Source organism: Suncus etruscus, chromosome 2 (assembly GCF_024139225.1).
Source record: "Suncus etruscus isolate mSunEtr1 chromosome 2, mSunEtr1.pri.cur, whole genome shotgun sequence".
Lineage (NCBI taxonomy): Eukaryota > Metazoa > Chordata > Mammalia > Eulipotyphla > Soricidae > Suncus > Suncus etruscus.
The window spans coordinates 141,832,189-141,856,154 of NC_064849.1; the positions used below are offsets into that span (position 1 = coordinate 141,832,189).

Here is a 23,966-nt window from a genome sequence, read left to right on the forward strand (position 1 = left end):
TTAGTCTCTCAGAGAAGGAGTTTAGAGTATAAATATGGAGGATGTTCATAGAACTAAAAGAGCATAGATCGAGCTGAAGGGACAACAGAGATAGAAATCAAAAAACTCCAATCTGAAATATCCGAACTGAAAACTTGGTAGATGAAATCAAAATCTCAATAGGAAAGCCCTCCAACAGAGTAATAGCATCTGAGGAAAGAATCAGCATGGTGGGAAGATGAGATGCAGAACAACTCCATTCAGCAGAAGAGAATGAAAAGAACCTTAAAGCAAATGATCAGACAAGGAAAAATTACTCAAAGAATGTGAATATGTAAAAATAGCATTCTTTGATAAATTCAACAGAAACAACATAGGATTCATTGGAGTCCCAGAGACCCAGGAAGATAATTTCCAAGAAGAATCAACAGTTAAGGGCATCATTACCGTGTAACTCCCAGAGCTGAGTTAATGACTGCATGCAATCAAATCCTTCATGCCCGAAGAATACCAGCTAAAATAGACTAGAAGAAAAATACCTCAAGACACATCCTAGTAACAATGATGAATCCCACTGATATGGATAGAATACTGAAAGCAGTAAGATTAAAAAAGGAAATTACATTGAAAGAAGCATCCTTAAGATTTACAGCAGACCTGTAACAAAAATCCTCAAGGCCAGAAGGCAGTGGTGGGATATGAATGAATGCTTCGCCTAGAATACTGCACCTAGCCAGGCTCACTTTTAGGTTTGAAGGAAGTATACATAATATCATAGATAAACAACAGCTCAAAAACTTTACAGACTCAAACTAGCCTGACAAGAAAAACTGAAATTTCTACTTTTAGACAAGACAGAGTGATAGACACACCAAACTTCTCTACAGAGATGACACTAAATCCCTTGGCAATTATCTGTCTCAAGGTCAAAAACTAAATGCACCAGTTTAGAGACTCAGCATAGCAAAATAAATAAAAATCCTGACTCCAACATTTTGCTGCTACAAGAAACACATCTGAATAGTCAGAACAAACATAGACTCAAAATTAAAGGTTAGAGGAAAAACATACAAGCAAACAATTTCCTTATAAAACCTAGAGTGGCCATATTAATATCAGATGACACAAACATTATGTACAGAAAAGCTATAAGGGACCAAGATGGATATTTTGTAGTAATCAAAGTATATGTATAACAGGAAGAAATCACACTCCTAAACATATATGCACCCAATGAGGGGCCAGCAAAATATTTACTACAAATTGTTAACAAATCTGAAAGAAGACATCATTTGCAAAACAATAATAGTGGAAGAACTCAATACTGCCATGTCACCCTTTGATAGGTCAATAAAGGTGAGGTTACCAAGCAATGAAATTAAGAGGTTGGTGGTAAGCAGAGGGAAGAAGAGGTAGTAACACAAGAGAATGGGAGCACGTCTTGGGCATTTTAGTGTTGTAGCTTGATACATTATAAATTTCAGTGTAATTAAAACTGTATTTCCTAAACAATGATGAAATATATAATTTTTTAATAGGACAACTACTTATTATGCTTTAACTTAACATTTTTTTAACAGTGAAAATGACTGCATTTAATAGAAACCAGCTTCAGTAGAAGACTCTTTTACAGGTATTATATAATATATATAAATAAAATATATGTAAAATATATAAATATATTTTATATTATTTCAGCTTTAAATTTCCAAGTTTAACTTTTACTGGCAGAAATGCTCTCTGAGCTCGAGATCACTGATTCAATGCTTGAATCAAGTGATGCAGTGTTTGTTGATCACATCTGTCCGTGGTTCTGAGGTCACCAGATAATACCCTAGCAATACTTTAAACTCAGCCAGGCTGCACTTGTAGTTGCCCCAGGAACCTTGAGTTCAGGGATCAATTTAGGTGATCAGACCATCTTCCACCCCAAAATAGATAGATTTAAGAGCTGTTTAATGTTTTGCCTTTGGTAAAGATATGTAAAAGAAGTTGTTTGCATACCCTTGAAAAGTCCTTTATATTGCAAAGCAACCTGTCCATGTAGAATGATCTCCATCTGTTCAAGATGATTGATTCATTTTTATTCAAATAAAACACATTCACCATAATAGGTGCTTAATAATTTTAGTGATTTCCAAGAAAAATTGCAAGAGAAATTCGCTTAACATTTTTAGACTGTCATTCATTAAACTGCCAGTTTCATCCTGTTTTTATACAAGGCTGTTCCAGTAATCAAATTTGCTTTAGATGGAGTATCTCCCAAGTGGCACTCAGAACATCAGAGGCCTCTTTCCAAGGTGTGGCTCAGTGTAAGGATCTGAGACCATCCTGCTGCTCAAGCCTGTGGTGTTGGGGATTATTCAAGTGACCCTGGAAGTTCCTAAAAAACTATAAAACATGTTTTTTAATTATGTGGCCCCATGTATTGTACTGGGGTCAATTGCATGCATGCAAGTCATGCACCTTAACCCATATAATATTTCCCCAGAACATACAATGCTTTTCTAATATCTTTTATAATTACTATGTTTATAAAAATTACATTAGGCCTAAAAGAAAAATGTGTGAGAAAACTGAATGTCATATTTCTTAAAAAAACACTTGTTTATGTATTGTGAGCCATTTTTTTTTAAGATTGCATAATTTAGGCACCTGCAAAATATGGATGAAAATGTTATATTTCCAGAACGATGTTGTTTGTGTAATGTGACTGTTATGGGGCATGTCCAATTGTCAAATTATACATGCCTAGGGCTACACATTGTCCACAAAAGTGTATTTCAGCTCAGATTATTGCATAGTATAAACTTTTGGCATTTTCCACTCAGTTGTCACAGCAGTGGTTTGACTAACTTGTTATAATTTTATGATAAAGCTGTAGATACAAACATTTGAGGAATTCTAATAAACCAAATTACGATATCATATTGGTAGATATAGCTTCTTGCTTTGTGTGATTTTTTCTTTGTTCTTAAATTTGTATGGTTTTGTAACCAAATCTTTTTCTCTGCCATCTTTTCATTTTATTTCAAGCAGCTGTGTTTTGATAATTTGCTCTAGGAAGTCAGAAAATTTCAAATGGGATTTAAGTTTTTGGTAATTAAAATCTATCTTTTCTAAATAAAAATCATCATCTGGAGCACTTTATATTTTAGTTTGAAATGAACACTTAAAACTACATAAAAGTAGCTCAAGTTTAAAGGCTGAAGCAAATAATCAACTCCTGTTTTTCTTTGATTTTCATTATGTTTAGTCTAAATATGTTTCTATGCACTTTGTATTCAATGATTTTTCAGCTTGATTGAGATATAACTGATGTAAAAATTTTCAATACAGCTGGAAAGATAGTGCAGGGAATAAGGTGCCTCTCTTGCATTCTTGATCCCAGTACCATATATAGTCCCCTCCACAAAGTCAAGAGTATCCCTCAAACCCAGAGAACTTTCACAGTTGCACAGGCATACATGTCACATTATATATTAAAAATAATTCTAACATGTTATGTTTTATTTATATATTGGCAAACAAAAGTTTTATCTTTATCTTGGCTATTGTAAATAATATTGCAAAGAACATGAAGTTCCATGCTTGATTTTTCTTTCTTTTTGGATATAGCCCAGAACTGAGATTGCTAGGTTATATGGCAATTATATCTTTAATAATTTGGAAAGCATTCATACTGCTTTATCTTGTTTTACAATCTCTTATTGATATTAGTTTTTTATTAATAATTTTTATTTTGACCAAAGTGGATTACAAATCATTCACAATAGTATTTTAGGTACATAGTGACATTGAATCACAGGCATTCCCACACCAATGTTGTCCTCCCTCCACCCCTATTCCCAGCATGCATATCGCCCATTTTTTGCCCCCCCCCCCCCCCCCCGGGGCTGCTAGTATAAGTGATCCCTTTTGTGTCTAATTTGTTGTAGATTGGGTATCGATTTTTTTGTAGTTGGCTTTGGATTTTGTGTTTAAGCCTGATCAGGGATGGTACATGATTCAATCCCCAGGAGTCCCACATGGTCCCCCCACGCCAGGAGCGATTTCTGAGTTCATAGCTAGGAGTAACCCCTGAGCGTCACAGGGTGTGGCCCAAAATCCAAATAAATAAATAAATAAACAAACCTTCAATATAGATTAATAAAGGAAGCATTATCCAATTTTAAAGCTAAGCAAATATTAACAGTATATTATTTGCTTTGGGAAGCCTCCTAGTAATGCTCAAGGTATATCATGGGGTTTTATCATACCCTTCTTCAAATCTTCAGATATTTAGCCAAACAGGCTAATCAGTTCAAAAGTTTTGTACATAAATACAGGTGACCACCAGAGCCACACAAAAGTACTGGAGACCTTCACTCCTGCATTTGATGGTACTTGGAAATTATTGATATCAGGGTTCAAACTCAGGCTCTGAAGTATGCCAGGTTGATCATTGGGCTATCTCCCTAAGCTAAATTTTCCATTTTAAAAGTTCAATAGAATTAGTATTTTGTTGAGCATTGCTTGTACTTTCAGGGAATGGGTAGTAAAAACAGTAAATTTGACTATTTTATTGAAATTTCCTGTATGCGATCATAATAATTTAATAGGATAAAATAAAATGCTGATTTTAAATTGAAATATGACATAGATAACTTTATCTTTCTCGATGTTGATGAAGAAACATAATTTTGTGGAAGAGAGAATTCAAGGTCACAGAGAGCTGTTTATACAAACTGTGACTCTGCTTTTTCTTTTATGCTATATGTGTGGAGAGGGGTGCAGGGTAAAAGAGATCAGGATTCAGAGTTTTTAAGCTCAGAAAACAAGGACCCTTAATCAGTGATTCTGGGACAACTAAGTCAGCTGTTCAACTGGGCTCTGAGGATTCACTGGTGCTTCAGAAGTGATTCGGAGTCATCTTAATGACTTTTATAGGTTTACCCTATAATGTTCAGAAGGCCACATCATTATAGTGAGCAAAATTGGATCTCATAAGCACTATATTTTATACTACTTCCTAGGATTCTATTTTTATTTCTTAATTCTAGTTAAGTTTATCAAATATTTTCACTTTGCAAGAATTAAACCACTTGCTCCCACTGTAGAACAAAATTAGAAAAGTGTCTATATATCTTTAGAAGTCATTTTTTTATAAATATGGCTACCCATGGCTATTTTTCTTTCAATATGGTTAATGATATTTAATATCTACATACTGCCAAAAGTCTCTCACTGACCTCATAAAAGTTTGCATAACATTTATATAATTCTGAAATTGAGCCTCCATATCTTCTTTTTTTTTTTCTTTATCAGGGAAGAGCTCAAACGCAGTCCCCCACTACCACAAATTATGCAGTCGACTTTCCCACATTTGGGGAAATCGCAGGGGTCAGCACATCCGGAGTGCAATGGATAAGCCTCACCCTGGGAAAACCACCTTCATGATCATGGTATCTCCCCTTCCAGGTAAGTATTAGCCTCCATATCTTAATTATATGTTACTTAGCTCTCACATTTTGACTTTAGTAGAAAACATGTACTATATTGATAACTATTTACTAAGCACAAAACATCTACTGTGCTAGAAAATAACATATATTTAATTTACTTATCACATAAATTACATAGGAGATGCCATAAAAATCAAGATTTTAACTTATTAGATGTTGAGGATACACAATTCCATTTACAGCAAGTTTTCATTTCATCTTAATATTACTCAACATTTATTTCAATGAAGCGACTCACTTATTAGTCATCATTACCTTAAATGAGTAAAAGATATGATTATGTGATTTGCTTGATTGACTAAACAATACTTAAAAAGTGCAAGATTTACATAAAATTTTTAATATAATTGCTAATATGTTTAATATATACTATATATGTCAAGTATGTATTAAATTACTTAGTAACATTATATTTTTAATATTGGTGCAAACCTTCTAAAACATTTATTATTATTTAAATATTTTAATAGAATACTTTGTAGAAGTAAGGTGACCAATATCAAGGGGATGTTAGTAGTTAAAAGATTTTTTAACTCAACACTATAATAAAATCTCAGTGTTTAAAAACCATTTCCCATTTTTATACAATACTGTAGAAGACAATACCTTAAAAATATGTAAAGTAGGGGCCGAAGAGATAGCATGGAGGTAAGGCATTTGCCTTCGTGCTGAAGGTCGGTGGTTAGAATCCCTGCATCCCATATGGTCCTCCGAGCCTGCCAGGAGCAATTTCTGAGTGTGGAGCCAGGAGTAACCCCTGAGTGCTGCTGGGTGTGACCCAAAAACAACAACAAAAGAATATGTGAAGTAAACTTTAGATCCATCTTTAAGAAATAGCAGTAGCAGTATAAAATATTTTATTTGTAAATTTCTTAATTTTGCTGGGGACAAAAAGAAGCAAAAAGAAATAAAAAAATATTTTCCTGTTTTTGCTAATTAGTGGTTACATTTCTGATATTTCATCCCACCATTAATTATTATACACAAGTCAAACAAGGATGAACTCACTGGATTCTATTTCTATTATTGTACTCTAGATAGAATTAACTATATTAGAAACTTCTTAACTTTGAAAATTAAAAGTGGCTGTATCTTTCCTTTTTCATAGTTCTAATGACTGAAATGACTCAAAATGTCATCAACTTCTCAGGTGAAAAAAAGTAATTGGATTTCCTTTACTAAAGTAATTTTTTTTATTGTGACTGAAGTGCATTACACAGAATTATTTACGGTACATAGTGACAATGAATGAAGGGCATTCCCACCACCAATGTTGTCCTTCCTCCCCTCCTGTTGCCAGCATGTCTCCCATATCTCCCTCTTTTCCCCCCCAGAATACTTGTGTAACTGGGTCTCCACTTTACAGCTTGTTGTAGATTGGGTATCTATTTTGTCATTGACTTTGGGTTTGGTGTTCCAGTCTGGTCATTTTTTATTTGCACTACATGTTCATATGACTGGTCCTGGTATCATCATTCCGCCCCCCTCAATTTATGAGGCTGAATGATTCACATTATGCTATTCTGTTGGAGATAAAAAGATTAAGGTAATTTAATTACAAAATACCAACACTCTTGGATAATAGAACCTCCTCTATACAACTGTTTCTGAAATCCATTTACTTGTAAAATCTAATTTACTTTTGAGAACTATGTATTTCAGAAACTACTTAGTACTATCTTGGAAAAGGGTAAGCAGGAAAGTATAAATCAAAAATGAATACTACCCTGATTTCATTTTCAAGAAGGCATGGTAGTATAAAGTTTGTAAATTTAATTTTTATTAATCCTCCAGTCAGAAATTTGTAGGTTCTCTTCCTATAAAATCTACTTGCTACAGAATTTTATTAATGTCTCAATTTCCTTAGAAATAACTGTGAATACATTCATAAAAATTCATATTCTTCTCTTGTAAAGTGATTTATTTGTCTAAGTAGGAGCACTTAACTAACCAGTTAAAAAAAGGTTTTCAGAAATATATAAAATTCATTCAAGTTACATTATTAACGCATGCACACTTTTTCAAATAGATAAGAATATCAATTTATGCCATTTAGGATCATTTTGAAATGTTTATCTGTATCTTGCTTGTGAATTTTTAATTACCTTATTCTTAATTTTGTATTTTGCCTTCTGCTTAAGTTACCTTACTTAGCATTATGTTTGCTTTTTAAAGTATGTCCGTTTGCTTAAGTATGTCACAGCCAGTAAATCCTCTAAAAAACTCATTTTTATTAATGGTTTTACTTTCTTGCAAGATTTTACCAGTTGGAGGCTAGAGAGACAGTACAGGAGATATACATATGGCTGACATGGGTTTGATCCCTGGCATTCCATATGGTATCCTATGCGTTGCTACGAGTGACTCCAAAATTCAGAGCCAGGAAGGAGTAAACTTTGAGCATCAACATGTGTGCTCCATAACAAAACCAACGGAAAAAAACATATTTCAACAATCAAACTAAGTAATTTTTATATGTTTAATATTTTAACAGTTGACAAAAGTAAGACTAGAAAACAGTATTATTATAGCTCACCAATATTAAATATCAATAAAATCATTGTTTACTTTTCATGGTATTTAATCTGTATTCAAGAGTATTGTCTGTCTTAGGAAATTTACATACTTAAGCATTTTAACTTACTAGTGAGGGTAGTGATCATACATTTAATTTTTATTATAATTTATTTTTAAGTTGGGAACACATCTTGCAGTAATCAGGGCTTACTCCTGGCTCAGTGCCTAGGGATCATGCATGATAGTGCTTGGTAGACCATATGTGTTGCTGGGTGTGAACTCTGTGGGTGTCATGCTAAGCAAGCCCTGTAAACCCTACACTATCTCTTCAGCCCCAGAATTTAATTTTTAAATAATTAACTAATACAAGTATCCATTTCTTACAATTAACTGTGTAAAATTGTACTGGCAATAAATCACAATTAAATTGTAAGATGCCATGTTCTTGTTACCCTTTCTAGCTATTGCATGTCATAGACAAATATTGGCATGAAGAATATGTCAGCAATTTTTGGACATAGTAGCTAATTTAAGAGAGAAAACTTCTTAGTAATGAATTTAAGAGAAAATGATTTCAAACATTATTTAATGGTTACAATTCAATTGTCTATTATAATACATATTAAAATTGTCTTCACAAAATTTTAAATAATTTTGCAGATTTTATAGAAAATATATTTATAATAATCATTATTTATTATAAGGTATTTCTTCAGGTAAGTAGGTTTTATTTGCCTGGGGTGTGTTTTTAATGATCTTCTATAAACAAATCTCTAAAGGATATCTGTGATTATTATGTGCAAATAATATTGATAGATTAAAATTATGATATAATCCAATACTTCAGATAGTTTCAGTGCCTGGAGCACACAAAATTCAATACTAAACTAGGTTAGAGTTGCAGTAATAGACATCATTATTTTTTCTAAATATTTAGTCATTTTAGTAAAGTTTAGAAGAAAGTTGGAAGAGTTGACATTTTATAAATCTTGCCATTTACTCACGGGTCTTATATTACACAGGGCATTTGTAGACCTACTGCAAAATTAACACTTTACAAACTTTTTGGATTTTTGGCCCTCTTAATTTCCCTAGTCTTTTGTACAGGATTTCATATTCTAGATTTTTTTTCACATTCAAAATGAAGACTTTTGTCTTAAGTTTTAATACATAAATCTTACCTTTTTATGTGGGGTCTTGAAGTGTTATCATTAATGTCAAATAAAAGTCATAGGAGTTGGAACATTAAAAAAATGCTTTGATTTCTCCTCCCAGGTCCCTTCTTAGCCTTTCTCCTTTCTGTACAAAGCTGATAATTTGAGGTATGGTGTGTGAATTGGAGAGGGAAATTAACTTTCCTTTGAACTCAAGAATTATTTGTTCTTTCTTTATCCTTTCCTAAGACATTTTTAAGGATTTCTAATAAAGTTGATTTTATAGACGTAGTTTCTTCACTACTGAAGCTACATAAAACTAGACATTCACAGCCTTCTTTAGTGTTAAAATGTGTATATTTTAAACTGTTTTATAATTTGAAATAAACCTGATTTCAGATATATGATTTTTTTCCTAGTGAGTATTATTTGTAGTATATTTTTTTCAAAACTATTGTTTAGCATTAATGCAATATTTAAAATATATTAATATAACATAAACAGCAAGCTTTTGCTGCATTAAAAGGATTCTTTAAATTGAACAAAATGTAGAAAATACTGTTTTGGGGCCAGAGAGATAGCACAGCAGTAGGGTGTTTGCCATAGATGCAGAAGGACGGTGGTTCAAATCCCGGCATCCCATATGGTCCCCAGAGCCTGCCAGGAACGATTTCTTAGAGCAGAGCCAGGAGTAACCCCTGAGCGCTGTCAGGTGTGACCCCCCCAAAAAAAGAAAATACTGCTTTTATTTATTTTTATGAATCACTGTGAGATACACAATTAAAAGGTGTTGGGTTTCAGTCATATGATTGGTTCCAGTAGCAATTCCATCACCAGTATATATTTCCCATCACCAATGCCCACAGTTTCTCTCCCATTTCTACCAACTGTAACATACCTCTATTAGAGACACTTTCTCTCTCTGGTCCCTTTTTTCTCCTTTTAGACACCCTTGTTGACTATAATATTGCTGAAAAGATATAATATATATCACTTTACCTCTTTTCAATACCCAGGTCTTGTATATTTCCAACTATCATTGTAATAGTAGATTCTTCTCTGTCCTGATTGTATTCTCTCCACACAGACACTGCGATAAGCTACTCAATGATGGACCAGTCTTCCTGATCCTCTCTTCTATATTATTTGGATATTATCCTTATACTTATAAATTTTTGTTTTGCTTTGCTTTTATATCCCACAAATGAGTGTAATTATTCTATGTCTGTTCCTCTCCCTCTGTCTGACTTCATTCAGCATGATATTCCCATGTATAAGCAAATTTTATGACTTCACTTTTCCAAATAGGTTTCTATGGAGAAGATGTGCATGGTTTCCTTATCAGTAATCTTACTTGGGCTGTTTTTAGATTTTAATCATTATGAATAGTTCTGCAATGAAAATACAAGTGAAGATGCCATTTCTGCATTGTGTTTTTGTGCCCCCCCCCCCCAGGATATATTACCAGGAGCAGAATAACTAAATCATACGGAGTTTCAGTTTCTAGTGTTTGATGAAAGTCAAAATTGTTTTCTAAAAGGCTAAAATAATCAATGTTTCCAATAAAATAAGTCATTTTTAAGCACATTCACACCAGCACTGGTTATTCTTGTTTTTAGTTCTGTGTGCTAGTCTCTGTAATGTGTCATAATTTTTGAGTTTCATTTCCCTAATATTAGTGGAGCTTTATTTTGATGTTTCTCTCAACCATCTGTAATTTTTCTGTGAGGAATTTTATGTTCATCTCTTCTCCTCATTTTTGATGGGGCTTGATATTTTTTCTTGTTAAGCTCAAACTGTGTTATATATTTTAAATATTAAGAGATAGGTATTGGCTAAAATAATTTTTACCATTCTATGAGAGATATTTGTATTGTGGTCATTGTTTCGTTTGAGTTGCAAATTTTTCTTCAATTAATGTTTTATTTTCCTTTGTTTATCTTTGCTGCCATTTGCTTAGACAATGGTGTTTCATTCATGGCTCCTTTAGTTTCAATGTCATGAAGAGTTCTTTCTACATTTTTTACTATGTATCTTATGGTTTCAAGTCTGATAGCATGGTCTATCCATTGATTTAATGGTGGTGCACGGTGTTCTAAGTTCCGAGGTTTGTTTGTTTTACTTGCACTGTAATGTGGCAGATTACAAAACTAATACACAATCATGACTTTCGTACATAAAAATAATGAGATTTCTTTTTAAAAATCCCTTTTTTGGCCCTTTGTACATGGCAAGTCCTTCTGACCTACCAAATTGTAGGGGCAACACAAACAGTTCCACAGTTGCCAAAATGCCAACTGCCCAGCTTCATGTTTTTTCACTTATCTCTGCAGAAACTTATAGGGGTCAAAAACTCCAGATATGCCTGTTTTGTGGCTAACATCTCCAGAGATCATTGGAGCCTGCTCATTTCATGCCTCTGTACATCTAGAAGCCATACCCATAATATAGAACCTTCCCCAAGTCTAAGTAACTGTCCAACACATAGACACATTTAAATCTCCAGAGATGCCCCTTAATAGAAAAACTCATGGACTTGCCGACCTCACAGCTGATCCCTCTGGGGCCATTTTGAATAATTGCTTCAATTTTACTTTTTACTATATAAACTCATCAGCCCCAACTCTGCAATCCTCAATCTTGTGGACTGTGCAGCTGCTTATGTAGCTCTGACACAGCCCATAATTTTTGTTCTGATTTCCCTATAGGAATACACCAAATTAGATGTGATAATTGTTGACAAATATAATCAATAACAGAAACTCTCAACTGGTAATACATAGCTCAGTAGATCCTTAATCAATGACATAATATCCATTGTGAAAAATCACAATTTTCATAATTTTCTTTTAATGCACATTTCTATTTTTATAGTATCCATTACATTTACTTGTATTAAGCCATAATATATTAATTATTTGTACCTGCCAAAGGGCAGGAGGTTTTGAACCTAATAACAGGTTGAACGGAAATTGATTAATGTTTGAATATTGAATTCAGAAATAATTGGTTATATGAACTATCTGTAAACTACAGTCTCTAAAATAAAGAAATTTAAATTAAGAAAAATTGGTTTACATTTTGCCTCAGGAAAATTGAGTACTTTGGAATAAATTTAATTAAAAAGGTAGAAAACCTATACAAAAAACAAAACAAACTAACAATAAGTAAAGAAGACATAAATAATATAATAATCATAGATAAAGTAGAATAAATAAATAAAATAATAGAATAAATAAAAGAAGACATAAGGAAATGAAAATATGTCCCCACCTCATGGATTGAGAGAGGTATAATAAAAAATGGCAATATTTTCCAAAGCATTGGATAGATTCAATTTAGTCTCTATAAAATTACTCATGATATTTTTCTAAGTATAGATTTAATAATCCCAAGTTTTATATGGACCAATAGCATCATTATACCATCAAAAGCCAAAGTAATCTGTGGGCGGGGGATATCTGAGGTATCATTTATCCATCTTTAAGTTATTCATAAGTATAGAAACTGCATGATATTATAACAAAGAGATATCCTCAGATAAAAATAACATTTCTGTCCTTAGAAGAAAAAAGACCTGAGCTTACTTTTTCTGTGTCATCTAAGAAGAGGCTTTATGAACACAGAATGATAAAGTTGCATTCAAAGCAGGAGGTCCTCACAGGAATCCCAGGAATCATTCAACATTTTGACCCTAAGAAGTCCATTCTTCAATACTGCGAGAGAAAAAATTTCTGGAATAACTAATAGGACAATATAGGTAAACAAGAATAGTGCAAGTAGTACCATTCAGACGAGTCATCCCTTTCTACTCTTCTTCCATAAAGATATAAAACCCAGAAAAAGAATATAAAAAAAAGAATACTCATTTTTAAATACTTTTATGAATAGTAAATAAAATGCTTTATTCAACTCTTTTTTTTTAAGAGGGAATTTACTTTTGTTTAAATTTTTTTTATTTTAAATTATGAGAACAAAAAGATGCAAGAAAGAGGACAAGGTAAGTTACAGTGGAAGGACAATCAGCCATAACATAATTCTCAGAAGAAGTCCCCTTGCTGATATCTTAACTTTGAACTTTCAGCCAAAGAACATTAGATAATAAAACAGAATCCATGTACAATTACTTTGTCACTCAAGTCCCCAGATTGTAGCACATTATAATATTTCTTGACAGCACACAAGGCAATATGAAGCCATAAAACTTATGTAACTCCTTAAACATTAGAGGCATAGTATTTTTTACATTTCCATGTACATGCATATTAGCTTAAGTTAACCTCAAATTAAGTGGGTGCATTTTAAGGTTAGAGTCAAAGGAGCACAGTAAAGATGGTGTTAGAGTGGCAATTGTGTTTTGCATAGGCCCACCAAAATATGGAGGCATGGAAAGGAATAACCTTGGCATAAACTACAAGAGATCCTACCCCTGAAGTTTCCTGGCATAGACCAACTCTAGGCTTCAGGCAAGTTATCGTCCAATCCAAGACATTGTCTGTAGTGCCAACCACACTTTTCACACAGTCTCTGTTGTTGGTATCATGTTTCTGTATTAAAGATTTGGAATCTGCATATCCTAAATTGAAGTCATGATGTGGAGTGTCTTCTCGTTTCACACTCACCATGAAAGGGCAATTGCAGGAAGCCCTGTCCTGTAAGGCAGGTCATTGTTAAGTGCTTCTCATTGTTAAGGGAAGTCTCTTTTCAGCAGGACAATGTCTGAGCAGTAGCAGGGTCTTCTGTGGTAGAGGATTGCTTCCAGGTAATGTTATAGACAAACTTCACCATTAAGGGGCAGCAAGCCCTGTCCAGTAAGCAGGTCATTGTTTTTGTTAAGTCTTCTTAGTGTTAAGGGAAGTCTTTTTTGAGTAGATCGATGTCAGAGCAGCTGTAGGGTCTTCCCCTGGTAGAGGAATGCCTCCAGGTGATGTTGTATACAACCTTGGATGTTTTGTATATGTCTTCTCTAGATCAGGGGTAAATGGAAAATACCCATTCTTCTGAGGCCTGTACCAGGTCTTTATGTCAATGTTCAGGGTGTAAGGTCTCATTGCACTACAAGATTTGTGTGTTCTCATCTCTATTAGATAAGAACTTATTGGTATGTATAGTATTTTCCCATTTTAGTGTGCCTAAGCAAACAAAAAATAAAGCCACATGGTGCTATCAGATATATGGGGGGCGTAAGAACATTTCCAACAATACCCATGACTTGGTTCAAACATAAGCATTAAACTGAGGGATTCTTTCACACCAAATTTCATATTGAGCAGTTCACAAAGAGAAGATAAAAAACATGGGGGGGGGATAATCACTGTATAAGAAAATATTCAGCAAAAGTTATACAACTTTATTCAACTCTTATTAAAAATTCTAAATATAAATTTAGTTTGCTTTATTATTGATAATCATTACTTTACTTGATTCATTAATTAAAAAAGTTTATTTACCTATCCTAGTATAAAAAATATATATGTAGTCAGTAAAAGAGGGATAGACACAGAATGCTATCGCTCATATGTGAAAGATATAGAAACATTTAGGGGGAAAAAAACTCAAAGGGAACAGACATAAAAACTGGTCTTTAGTAGTAAGCTAAGTACAGGAAAAAAGGTTAATGGAAAAAAGGTGTTTTATTAGGGTCATGGTAGACTATAGTGGATGATATGGTACTGGAAGATTTTTTACTGTATAAAATTATATCATATAGTTTTGTAAAACTACATTATTTAAAATGAAGTTCTGAATATAAAATAATTTTATTGTTAAAGGTGCTAAATTATTCATAAAAATCTTAATATCTTTCTTCACTGTCATATATTTTTGTGTATTTACTGTGTTAATACATCAGTTGAAAAGACTAATAATAAGTTATTAAATTTTACAAAAGAGTTCATTTTTTTGCATTTTTTCAAAATGAACTTTTCAAATGACTAAATTATAGAATTATTATTAAAGTCATTTACAATATATAAAAGGATGAGACTAAAAAGCACTGCTTCTATCCCAAAATTTTTTCCAAAGCTTTGACTGATCTTGAATTTCTTAATTTCATTATAAAATTTAACAAGATAATTTTGAACATAATAGCTTATACAGACTAAAAATTTAAATTGCTTGAAATTTATATTGAGCACTTGCCCTTACCTGTGTAGTTTCTCAGAGATGCAAATATTGATTTAATGTATGGACCACTAAAATATGAAAATGAGTATCTAAATATTGTAACCAGAGAAAATTCTAACCAATATAATATAAATTATATATAGTTTTAAATTTTAATAATAAGATGATAATAAACAGTTATAATGTAAGAAAACTTGGTTTATTGCTTCTTCCTAATTTATAAGCCTGCTGGATCAAATTATGTTATTTTACATTATATGTGCAGCAATCAGTTCAATATGCATGTTTCTTTAAAATTAAATATGCTACCAAGTGAAGTATATATGAATCTGAGTCTTCAAACTTTTGTTTTATATTAGATAATAAATCAGACACCCCCATACTACTTTTATGAGTTTTATAGCAATGAATGATGTCATGAGGAATTTATGGGAGAATATCTTCACTAACCATATAGTTATTGCCTTTTCCAAATGAATAAATCCTTGCTACCTGAAACCAGAAGTGTAAAGTTCTTGACATTAGGATTCATAACTGAGAGGAACAGACCATGGTCTTAGTCATAGGGGGATGTTTTCAGGGTTGTAAAAGAAAAAAAAGAGCCAGTGAAGTAAGATTAATAGAGCCCCTCAAATAGTCAAGCCACATACATCCAGATATTTGTGCCTCACAATGGAATCATAGGGACTATTTTTCTTATAGAATACAACATGGAACTTGGACTAGTTACAAATGTCTATTTTTATCAAGATTTCAAAGCTAATTAGCTTACAACCAACAAGTTTTCTAAAATAATTTATTTAAAATAATGTTCATATATTTTCTATTTATAAACAAATACACATAAACACAAATACGCATTTCAGAGCTATTCACTTATACCCAAATGAGGAAGGTCTCTTCTTTTTCAGCCAATTTGAATACATGGAATATAATCTCATGGAATATCATGATTATTTTTCTTGAACTATGCGGAGTTCAAGAAAGGGACAGGACTTACCATGCAAAAGTATAATTGTTTAATCTGAACAAATATAATATATTCAGCTACATTGATATATACTGAAAATGAAGTTTTTAAATGTGTAGTTGCTGGATAGATTTTTTTAGTTTAATTAATCCACATGCCAAAAATAATAGTAAATTTTTAATGTTGTCTCAACCTCTAAATTTTATAAATTTTGTTATAATGCAAATAATGGACTTTGATGTTTTACAATATAAATAATCCAATAGTTTATTTGAAATTATGCTAGAATGTATATTAAAATATTTTAACTTAGTTTTAAATAGGAAATCTGTATTTCATATGCATAAGAAATTTGTATTATCTTTCTACCTTATTTCTCTGCCATTGAAAATACTCTTTTCAACTAAAAGATGTTAGTACCTATACATAGACTTCCAATGATAAGTGTGTTGTACTATGTAAGGAAATATAACAAGTTTACTCAAATGGCAGCTTGGATTGTATGTAAATGATAATATAGCATGACTACTATTCTAAATTGTGCTATTTTTTATTTTTAGCTTTAATAGTCACAACTATTCTTACAAAATTTATAGTTGGTATATTATTTTTTACCATTATGATTAATACTATATTACTAAAGCTACATGATGTTTTATTTTTCAGCTTCTTGATATAATTAATTGATATTTTACATCCAAGTTGCAGTGAATTAAAAGATTTTATTATTTCCTGAAGCTGCATAGCATTCCTGTATATATACATCCTGCATTCATTAACTATTGATCTGTCTTTAGACACCTCAGTAGATGCTACATACTAGTTATTGTGCTAAGTTCTACAATAAATATTTCTCAGAATATGCCCTTTTTATTGTAACCAATTTGAATTATAAGTCTTTCACAGATATATGTAAGGTACAAAGTGACAGTAAATTAGGGCCATTCACTCTACCAGTGTTGTCCTCCCTCCATTCCTGTTCCCAGCATATATTCCATAACTCCCTGCTTTGCACCCTGGACTGCTAGTGTAGTCATTCCTTTTTGTATATTACTTGATGTAGATTGGGTATCTTGATTCTGTTGTTGATGATTTTTGCTTTGTTGTTTGGGTCTTATCATTTTTATTTCCACTCAATATTCATATAACTATTTGTTCCTGGAGTCATCCACTTTTATTCCACCTCCATTTATGAGGCAAAGCAAGATGAAAATAAGATGATTCAAGCCCTGTGGTTCAGTTGGAAAAAAAAGTGGGGGTGAGGAAAGAAAGAATGCTGGGAGGAGTCTGTCTATTATCAATTTAAAAGGAGAAAAAGGAAAAAGAAAAAGAAAGAAAAAAAAAACAGGCACCAACAAGAAACACAACAGCAAAAATAAACACAAACTCAAATGGCTACAATGAGACAAAGGAAAAAAAGAGAGAGGAGGAGGAAGAAGGGTTGGTGTGGCAAGGTTTAGTGTCTTTATTTATTATTTATTTATTTATTTATTTATTTATTTATTTGCATAAGCACAGTAAGTAGTGGGGAAATTAGAAATGGAATTCCCGGGGCGGTGAGTTGGCGCTAGAGGTAAGTAAGGTGTGTGCCTTGCAACCGCTAGCCAAGGAAGGACCGTGGTTCGATGATCCCCATATGGTCCCTCCAAGCCAGGGGCGATTTCTGAGCTCTTAGCCAGGAGTAACCCCTGAGCATCAAAAACCCCTGTGGTCCTCCCCCCCAAAAAAAAGAAATTCCCTTTGCCTAAAAGGTACTGGATTTCTTTATCTTGAAGCATATTGTCATGGGAACGACTACAGGCTCTGGACATACTCATTGACGAACCCCAAGGTCCATTTCTGATGTCAGGAAACGATCTGCTCAGTTGTGGTTGACAAAATCAGTCCTATGTTATAAGAGATCTTGGTAATTGCACAGGTCATGTATATCTGTGAAAGACTTGTAATTCAAATTGGTTACAATAAAAAGGGCATATTCTGAGAAATATTTATTGTAGAACTTAGCACAATAACTAGTATGTAGAATCTACTGAGTTTTCTAAAGACAGATCAATAGTTAATGAATGCAGGATGTATATACACAGGAATGTTATGCAGCTGCAGGATAGTCTTTCTCTATGGTTGTAGGAGTTCTGCTTGGTGACAGTTGTCAAAGTCAGTTTTCTATAATTAGTGATCTTTGTTTTGGCACAGATCCTAGGGCGAAATCTAGAGTATTGTCTTTCCTTATGGTTCCAGCAGTTCTGCTCAGAGGTGGTTGTCAAAGTCAGACCTCTGGAATTAGAGAACTTGGTTTTGTATAAATCCTAGGCTGAAAGAATATGTTCTTTTAAATGTTTTTTCTTTCTTTCCTGGAGTTATAAATCCAGAAGTAGAATTGCTAACTTCTATTGCAGATCTATTCTAACTTAGAAATCTCCATGCTGTTTTCTGTAGAGATTGAACCACACAGATTTCCCAAATGTGGTGAATGAGAGTTTCTTTTCCAGAACATCCCAGCCAACACAGATAAACTCTTCAAACATATGGTGCTGGTAAAACTGAATAACCACATTGGAATAAAATGAAGATGGCTTCCTATCTTACACCTTACACAAAAGCCAGTTTAAAGTGAATCAAAGATTCACAGATCAGATGATAATCTACAAAATACTTTAAGAAAAATATGGGCAGAACACTGGAAGATTTCACCTTTTTTATTACATTTTTTTTATTTAAACAACTTGATTACATACATGATTGTGTTTGGGTTTCAGTCATGTAAAGAACGCCACCCATCACCAGTGCAACATTCCCACCACCAATGTCCCAAGTCTCCCTCCTCCCCACCTAACCCATGCCTGTACTCTAAACAGGATCTCCATTTCCCTCATACATTCTCATTATTAGGAAAGTTCAGAATGTAGTTATTTCTCTAGTTAAACCATCACTCTTTGTGGTGAGCTTCCTGTGGTGAGCTGGAACTTCCAGCTCTTTTCTCTTTTGTGTCTAAAAATTATTATTGCAAGAATGTCTTTCATTTTTCTTAAAACCCATAGATGAGTGAGACCATTCAGTGTTTTTCTCTCTCTCTGGCTTATTTCACTCAGCATAATAGATTCCGTGTACATCCATGTATAGGAAAATTTCATGACTTCATCTCTCCTGACAGCTGCATAATATTCCATTGTGTATATGTACCACAGTTTCTTTAGCCATTCATCTGTTGAAGGGCATCTTGGTTGTTTCCAGAGTCTTGCTATGGTAAATAGTGCTGCAATGAATATGGGTGTAAGGAAGGGGTTTTTGTACTGTATTTTTGTGTTCTTAGGGTATATTCCTAGGAGTGGTATAGCTGGATCATATGGGAGCTCGATTTCAAGTTTTTGGAGGAATCTCCATATCGCTTTCCATAAAGGTTGAACTAGACGGCATTCCCACCAGCAGTGGATAAGAGTTCCTTTCTCTCCACATCCCCGCCAACACTGTTTATTCTCATTCTTTGTGATGTGTGCCATTCTCTGGGGTGTGAGGTGGTATCTCATCGTTGTTTTGATTTGCATCTCCCTGATGATTAGTGATGTGGAGCACTTTTTCATGTGTCTTTTGGCCATTTGTATTTCTTCTTTGTCAAAGTGTCTGTTCATTTCTTCTCGCCATTTTTTGATGGGATTAGATGTTTTTTTCTTGTAAAGTTCTGTCAGTGCCTTGTATATTTTGGAGATTAGCCCTTATCTGATGGGTATATTGGGTGAATAGTTTCTCCACTCAGTGGGTGGCTCTTGTATCCTGGGCTCTATTTCCTTTGAGGTGCAGAAGCTTCTCAGCTTAATATATTCCCATCTGTTAATCTCTGCTTTCACTTGCTTGGAGAGTGCAGTTTTTTCCTTGAAGATGCCTGTAATGTCCTGGAGTGTCTTGCTATGTGCTGTTCTATATATCTTATGGTTTTGGGGCTGATATCGAGGTCTTTAATCCATTTGGATTTTACCTTTGTACATGATAGCTGGGGTCTAAGTTCAATTTTTTGCAAGCAGCTATCCAATTGTGCAACACCACTTGTTGAAGAGGCTTTCCCTGCTCCATTTAGGGTTTCCTGCTCCTTTATCAAAAATTAGTTGATTGTATGTCTGGGGTAAATTTTCTGAGTATTCAAGCCTATTCCACTGATCTGAGGGCCTGTCCTTATTCCAATACCATGCTGTTTTGATAACAATTGCTTTGTAGTACAGTTTAAAGTTGGGGAAAGTAATTCCTCCCATATTCTTTTTCCCAATGATTGCTTTGGCTATTCGAGGGTGTTTATTGTTCCAAATGAATTTCAAAAGTGTCTGATCCACTTTTTTGAAGAATGTCATGGGTATCTTTAGAGGGATAGCATTAAATCTGTATAATGCCTTGGGGAGTATTGCCATTTTGATGATGTTAATCCTGCCAATCCACGAGCACGGTATGCATTTCCATTTCCGCGTGTCCTCTCTTATTTCTTGGAGCAGAGTTTTATAGTTTTCTCTGTATAGGTCCTTCACATTTTTAGTCAAGTTGATTCCAAGATATTTGAGTTTGTGTGGCACTATTGTGAATGGGGTTGTTTTTTTAATGTCCATTTCTTCCTTATTACTGTTGGTGTATAGAAAGGCCATTGATTTTTGTGCATTAATTTTGTAGCCTGCCACCTTGCTATATGAGTCTATTGTTTCTAGAAGCTTTTTGGTAGAGTCTTTAGGGTTTTCTAAGTAGAGTATCATGTCATCTGCAAACAGTGAGAGCTTGACTTCTTCCTTTCCTATCTGGATTCCCTTGACATCTTTTTCTTGCCTAATCGCTATAGCAAGTACTTCCAGTGCTATGTTGAATAGGAGTGGTGAGAGAGCACAGCCTTGTCTTGTACCAGAATTTAGAGGGAAGGCTTTTAGTTTTTCTCCATTGAGGATAATATTTGCCGTTGGCTTGTGGTAGATGGCTTCAACTAGATTGAGAAAGGTTCCTTCCATTCCCATCTTGCTGAGAGTTTTGATCAAGAATGGGTGTTGGACCTTATCAAATGCTTTCTCTGCATCTATTGATATGATCATGTGGTTTTTATTTTTCTTGTTATTGATGTTGTGTATGATCTTGATAGATTTACGGATGTTAAACCAGCCTTGCATTCCTGGGATGAAACCTACTTGATCATAGTGGATGATCTTCTTAATGAGGCATTGAATCCTATTTGCCAGGATTTTGTTGAGGATATTTGCATCTGCATTCATCAGCGATATTGGTCTGTAATTTTCTTTTTTTGTAGCATCTCTGTCTGGTTTAGGTATCAAAGTGATGTTGGCTTCATAAAAGCTATTTGGAAGTGTTTCTGTTTGTTCAATTTCATGAAAGAGTCTTGCCAGGATTGGTAGTAGTTCCTCTTGGAAAGTTTGAAAGAATTCATTAGTGAATCCATCTGGGCCTGGGCTTTTGTTTTTCGGCAGACCTTTGATTACCATTCTAATTTCATCTATGGTGATGGGGGTGTTTAGATATGCTACATCCTCTTCCTTCAACCGTGGATGATTATAAGAGTCCAAGAATTTATCCATTTCTTCCAGGTTCTCATTTTTAGTGGCGTAGAGTTTCTCAAAGTAGTTTCTGATTACCCTTTGAATCTCTCTCATATCAGTAGTGATCTCTCCTTTTTCATTCCTAATACGAGTTATCAAGTTTCTCTCTCTCTTTCTTTGTTAGGTTTGCCAGTGGTCTATCAATCTTGTTTATTTTTTCAAAGAACAAACTTCTGCTTTCGTTGATCTTTCCGATTGTTTTTTGGGTTTCCACTTCGTTGATTTCTGCTCTCAGCTTTTATTTCCTTCTGTCTTCTATTTTTGGGTCCTTTTGTTGAGCATTTTCTAGTTCTATTAGCTGTGTCATTAGGCTACTCAGGTAAGCTCCTTCTTCCTTCCTGATGTGTGCTTGCAAAGCTATAAATTTTCCTCTCAGTACTGCTTTTGCTGTGTCCCATAAGTTCTGATAGTTTGTGTCTTGATTGTCATTTGTTTCCAGGAACCTTTTGATTTCCTCCTTGATTTCATCTCGGACCCACTGGTTATTGAGTATGAGGCTGTTTAACTTCCAGGTGTTAAGGTTTTTCTTCTGAGTCCCTTTGGAGTTCACAAATAATTTCAGAGCCTTGTGGTCAGCAAAGGCAGTCTGCAAAATTTCTATCTTCTTGATCTTATGGAGGTATGTTTTATGTGCCAGCATGTAGTCTATCCTGGAGAATGTCCCATGTACATTGGAGAAGAATGTGTATCCAGGTTTCTGGGGGTGGAGTGTCCTATATATATCCACTAAGCCTCTTTCTTCCATTTCTCTCCTCAAGTCTAGTATATTCTTGTTGGGTTTCAGTCTGGTTGACCTATCCAGTGTTGACAAAGCCGTGTTAAGGTCCCCCACAATTATTGTTTTGTTATTGATATTATTTTTCAGATTTGTCAACAGTTGTATTAAATATTTTGCTGGCCCCTCATTTGGTGCATATATGTTTAGGAGAGTTATTTCTTCCTCCTCTACATACCCCTTGATTAATATGAAATGTCCATCTTTGTCCCTTACAACCTTCCTGAGTATAAAGTTTGCATTATCTGATATTAGTATGGCCACTCCAGCTTTTTTATGGGTGTTGTTTGCTTGGATAATTTTTCTCCAGCCTTTTATTTTGAGTCTATGTTTGTTCTGACTATTCAGGTGCGTTTCTTGTAGGCAGCAGAAGGTTGGCTTGAGTTTTTTGATCCATTTAGCCACTCTGTGTCTCTTAACTGGTGCATTTAGTCCATTGACGTTGAGAGAAAGAATTGTCCTGGGATTTAACGCCATCTTTATTTCAAAATTTGGTGTGTCTTTTGGGTAGTCTTGTCTTAGATTAGGTCTTTCAGTTTTTCTCTTAAGACTGGTTTTGTGTCTGTGAAGTTTGTGATCTGTTTTTTGTCTGTGAAACCATGTATTCTTCCGTAAAACCGGAAAGTGAGTTTTGCTGGGTATAGTATTCTGGGTGAAGCATTCATTTCATTCAGTCTTGTCACAATATCCCACCACTGCTTTCTGGCATTGAGTGTTTCTGGTGACAGGTCTGCTGTAAATCTCAGGGAAGCTTGCTTGAACGTGATTTCCCCTTTTGATCTTGCTGTTTTCAGAATTCTGTCTCTATCTGTGGGATTTGTCATTGTGACTAGGATGTGTCTTGGGGTGTTTTTTCTGGGGTCTCTTTTGGTTGGTACTCTTCGAGCATGTACGATTTGATCACCTATATTCTTTAGCTCTGGAAGTTTCTCTTTAATGATGTTCTTGACCATTGATTCTTCCTGGGAATTTTCTTCCTGGGTCTCTGGGACTCCAATGATTCTTAAGTTGTTTCTGTTGATCTTATCATAGACTTCTATTTTCATCTGTTCCCATTCTTTGACTAATTTTTCCGTTGTTGCTCATTTGCTTTAAGTTTTTTGTCCAATCTCTCCTGCTGTATGGAATTGTTATGTATCTCATCTTCCACAGCACCAAGTCTATTCTCAGCTTCTGATACCCTGTCCCAGAGCTTATCCATTTTGTCATTCACTTCGTTTACTGACTTTTTCAGGCTTGTTAATTGATATGTTATTTCAGTTTGGAGTTTTGTGATTTCTGTCTTCATATTTTCTTGGTTCTTATTAGTGTTCTGTTCAACTCGATTCATGGTTTCTTTGAGTTCTTTGAACATATTCCATATTGCTA

The 23,966-nt window shown here is 34.0% G+C and overlaps 1 protein-coding gene and 1 non-coding gene across 2 annotated transcripts in view; one reads left to right on the forward strand and one right to left on the reverse strand.

The window, feature by feature from the left end:
• LOC125998229 (cytochrome c oxidase subunit 7C, mitochondrial) overlaps positions 1-23,966 on the forward strand; it is an 867,002-nt gene that overhangs the window by 24,666 nt on the left and 818,370 nt on the right. The gene's annotated exons all lie outside the window — the stretch shown is intronic.
• Positions 5,284-5,447, reverse strand: LOC126002359 (U1 spliceosomal RNA). Its single transcript, XR_007493090.1, has one exon. It is a non-coding gene; the product is annotated as a U1 spliceosomal RNA (small nuclear RNA).